Here is a 4,859-nt window from a genome sequence, read left to right as displayed (position 1 = left end):
AAACTCGACACCATCCAGGACAAAGCAGCCTCACTTCACTTTTCACGTCGTGAATACAATCTATGCTTTCCAGAAGACGCACTGCTGGGTCTTGCAGGGGCTTCTCCACAGCCTCTCCTAATCGTTTGGCTTCTGCCAGAAGGAAAACAAGAGGACACAATGCAAGGGATTACTTCCACCTAGAGCTTTTCTTCCAGCTCACACACCACCTTGAAGATACATCATCATTCCTTCATTGGTGCCAGGTCAAAATATTGGAAATCCTTCCACAACACTGCACCGGGAATACCTTCAGCAACATGGACTGCAAAGGTTTAAGGTTATTTATTGATAGACAGAACTACTGGCTTTAATCAAAGATTAAGATAACCGAAGAATAAAATAATATGACATAATTTTCTAAAAACATTAAATAGTAAAGTACAGGAACAGGCCCTTCAGCCCACAATATTGTGCCAAATTAATTCAAGTTCAAATTTAATTATCATTCAACCATATGTGGATATCCATGAATATAGCCAAATGGAACTGTGTTACTCCAGAACCAATGTACAAAACACAGTACCAACAGTCATGCTCAGCACATATAGCACATAAAAAATAGCAACCTCGTATATCAGTAAAATAAAGTTCACACACAAAGATATATAGTCCAAAACCCCGAGTCCATGAATGTTCCAGCAAAAAAAAAATCACCAAAATGAAGGCTTGGCTCGTTGGTCTAGGGGTATGATTCTCGCTTAGGGTGCAAGAGGTCCCGGGTTCAAATCCCGGACGAGCCCTTATTTATGTCTTGCCAGAGGGAAGTGATTAAGGTGTGTTTGATTTCAACATTTAATGGAGGAGGTCTATAATTCCACGGGTGAGTCCATTGGACCAGGCAAAATAACACTTTGTTTCTGCGCTGTAGTGCTTTATCTGCGTTGAAACACAATGCAGCATACAGCTTGTCATCTGACGAGTGAACCCTGGGAAGCAGCACCAACTCGCTTGGACGCCACTCTGCACCACCTCTATTGGAGCCGACACCTCTCTGATCCGCACTGTCCAACTCCTTCAACCTCTCTACAATTAGCAACTCGCTAATGGGGTAGACCTACAGTACTTAATGTCCAGCAGGGTCTTGTATTTAAAAAGGACAATGACACCCTTAGAAGCTGCTGCGACTGAATGTGCTGCCATCTTAATGGAAGTGATGATGTCTAAAGCTGCGTCCACACTACGCTGGATAAATCCGTAACTGAAGCTTTTTCTCTTCGTTTTTACCCTCCATCCACACTAAAACGGCATTTTCGTCCCCTGAAACCGGATCTTTTCAGAAACACTCTCCAGGGTGTGTAATTTTGAGAACACCGCTTGGACAGATCAGTGTGGACAGGGTAACCGGAGAAATCTGAAAACGCTGTCATGACAGATGGTGACGGCAGCGCGCCATTTCATTGTTTTCTTGAACGCAACCTAACAATTTCAGAAGAGACGGCAACGAGACCGAAGCCATAAGAGTTAGAAATGTACTCACCAAGTACTTTGACCAATAACTTACTGAATAAATAAGCATACTCACTTTGCCCTGTTTTCTGTCCTTGCTCGTATGAAGGTGGTTTACCTATTTATGCAAGTACTTCTCTGACAATAGATGTGTAACAGCCTAATGTAACATTGTATGGAAATACAAGATAATACTGATGCAGACATGTTTTATACATTTAACAAAGGGCTTTATTAATGCAACAGAGTTCGTCAGTTTTTCAATGTTCGTCCTCACCTGGGTCATACTGGCTGTGAACTCCATGTCGGTTGCCTCCATATGCTCCAGTATTTGTTGTTTTTTAGTTTTAAGTCCTCCTGTGCAAGAGCCAACAGCTGCCCATCGTTTAAGTTTATCTAGTCTGTAACTAACCATGCATCATCTTTCACAGCGAGATTCGACACCAAACATGTCACTTGTTTTCGGTAGATGTGTCCTGCGCAAACGCAGCAGGAGGAGATTTGCCGAAATATCCGTTTCAATGTGGACAGAGATATTTTTTTAAATGCCCAGTGTGGACGCCTATCGTTTTTACGCGAAACCAGTGTTTTCAAAATTATCCGGTCTAGTGTAGACGTAGACTCAGCTAATGATATCTAATTACATAAGACCAGAAGATATGGAGGCAGACTTGAGACATTAGATGTTAGATTAGATTAGACATTACCTTGCCTGTTACCTCACTGCTGGGTGTGTCTGCACCCACACCACCCCACTGCCTCTGGCTCTCTTTGTCTGGCACCTGTCTCGCACCCTACCCGCGCCGCTCTATCCTCACCATTTCTAACATCTTCTGTACCTACCAGATTTACAAACTTGCTCTCCATTCCACATTGACAAATGCAGTGTGGTGTAAAGGTCTTAGGCACTATACACACACACACACACACACACACACACACACACACACACACACACACACACACACACACACACACAAACACACACACACACACACACACACACACACACACACACACACACACACACATATATATATATATATATATATATATATATATATATATATATAAGACCATAAGATATAGGAGCAGAAATCGGCTATTTGGCCCATCGAGTCTGCTCTGCCATTTCATTATGGCTGATCTATTTCTTTCTCAGCCCCAGTCTCCTGCCTTCTCCCTGTATTCCTTCATACCCTGACTAACCAAGAACCTATTAACCTCTGCCTTAAATATACCCAACGATTTGGCCTCCATAGCCACCTGTGGTAATAAATTTACCACTCTCTGGCTAAAGAAATCCCTTTTTATCTCCTTTCTAAATGAACATCCCTCTTTTCTGAAGTTGTGTCCTCTGGTCTTATATTCCTCCACCATAGGAAACATCCTCTCCACATCCACTCTGTCGAAGCCTTTCAATTCTGACCATGGCTGCTGTCTGTGTGGAGTTCGTACCTTCTCCCCGTCAACAGGTAAGAATTTCCCCTTGGCAGTTCATTTTCATCACATCTCATAAAGTCGTACATCCAGCCACCATAAATTAACTTCTTATTGTAGGTGGGGGACTGGAGCATCATGAAGACATTGGATGGAACTTCAGGGAAAATAGGCTACAGGAAAATAATTGAGGGCAATCAGGTTGATAGGGGTGTTCTCAGTGCCAGTATAGATTCATTGGCCATTCTATGTTGCAAAACTTATGAAAAACTTAGAATAAATTAAACTTTTCATGTTGAAGAGCAGCAGAGAGACCCAGGTGGAGAAGAACTTTCAACATTCAAGTTTATTTATTGCGGGTTAATCGAAAAATAAAGTGAAATGCGTTTGCGTAAATAACCAACACACCCAAAGGTGTGCTGGGGGCAGCCACACATTCCGATGGTGACATAGTGTGCCCACAATGTTTAGCATATTGACACGGAACACAGGGGCGCTATGGTAGCATAGGGGCTAGCGCAATGCTATTACTGCCCCGGGGTGTCAGAGCTCGGAGTTCAATTCTGGCATTGCCAGTGAGGATTTTGCACATATGCCCCGTGACCGTGTGGGTTTTCTCCAACAGTCCAAAGACATACCACTTAGTAGGTTAATTGGTCATGGTAAATTGTCCTGTGATAAGGCTGGGGTTAAGTAGGTGGGTTGCTGGGAGCTGCGGCTCAGTGGGTAGGGTCTGTTCTGTGCTGTACCTCCAAATAAGATAAAATATAACAAAACAGAACACAATAAGCGACAAAAATGATAACATCAAAACAAGCCCCTTTACCCCATCCCAGCCACACACGCACATGCTAACCCAAAACACTGCAGCTGCTGCAATCTATAACAAAGGAATCGGACCAGGTCACATAGACTTTGGGCCTTTGACTACCCTAGCACACTCACAGAAATTTGCAGACCCAATATGATAAATCTAAGGAATCCCAGATGAAGGAAGCTGTTATTCTGTTGCCGACTTGCTTTTCCTTTGATTGTATCTCCTTCTGGTTCTCAGACCTTCACCCCAGCCATTCTGCACACACTGATGGCAACCAGTCAAGCAGCCCAGAGTATGAGGAAGGAGAAGGGGTGTGGAAAAGAAGCTTAAAGTGTCCTTGACAGACATGATCAAAGTGAATGTTCTCCATTAATGCTTCAAGGCTGGAATTCCTGAATCTGGTGCGAGTTCCGCCTTAAAACAGCTAGTCTTCAGTCAGAAGCTGGAAGTTCCAGGTCAACGTCCTGACCCTTCAGCTCCTGTTTGGTTTGCAGAATAATCCTCACTTTGACTAATTTGTCCTGCAAGCCAGAACATGTTCCCTCACAGGATGCGCCTTCCTCACTCTAAGGTCAAGTTGGACATTGTCCAGCAGTGTGTGGAGTATGTTGGAGTGAAGTGATTCCCTGAAGAAGGTAGGCTCTTCTTTCAACATGAGGTGAGTTGGCATTCTCCTGGGGGCTTTTGATCTGGCCCAGCAGTAGTGAAACACAAGGATGTACAGGGTCGGTTTGTGAGGACAGGAAAGGGTTACCAAGGACCTCCATCTGCTGCAGCTCATGGTAGTATCCTGGAGATCAGGCATCCCCAAGCAACAGGAGCTGGAAGAGAACCACAGGCTGTGGAGCCTCCACTCTTTCCGCCTGAGGTCCGAGCAGAATGGTGTTTGTCCGGGGATGTGAGCAGCTCTCTCAGCCTGGTAACTCCTCCCGAGTCCAAAGGGGATCCGGACTGGCTCCGTGTGGATCATCAGCTCGTGAGGGTGGAGCTCAGAGCAGCTGAGGGAGCCAGCTGTTGGATCTTCTGACCCCAGCAGATGTGGCCAAGGGTGTAACACTGTCCCTCAAGCACTAACAGGAAGCAGTGTGATGCTGAGACAGAGACACCCTGGAGG

The 4,859-nt window shown here is 44.7% G+C and overlaps 1 non-coding gene across 1 annotated transcript; it reads left to right on the top strand.

Moving 5' to 3' along the window:
• Positions 1-710: 710 nt before the first annotated feature.
• On the top strand, positions 711-782 carry trnap-agg (transfer RNA proline (anticodon AGG)). The gene has a single exon. It is a non-coding gene; the product is annotated as a tRNA-Pro (tRNA).
• The last annotated feature ends 4,077 nt before the right edge of the window (positions 783-4,859 follow it).

Source organism: Hemitrygon akajei, chromosome 4 (assembly GCF_048418815.1).
Source record: "Hemitrygon akajei chromosome 4, sHemAka1.3, whole genome shotgun sequence".
NCBI classification, from domain to species: domain Eukaryota; kingdom Metazoa; phylum Chordata; class Chondrichthyes; order Myliobatiformes; family Dasyatidae; genus Hemitrygon; species Hemitrygon akajei.
Note: the sequence above shows the minus strand (reverse complement) of the source record. Positions and strands in the feature narration are given on the sequence as shown.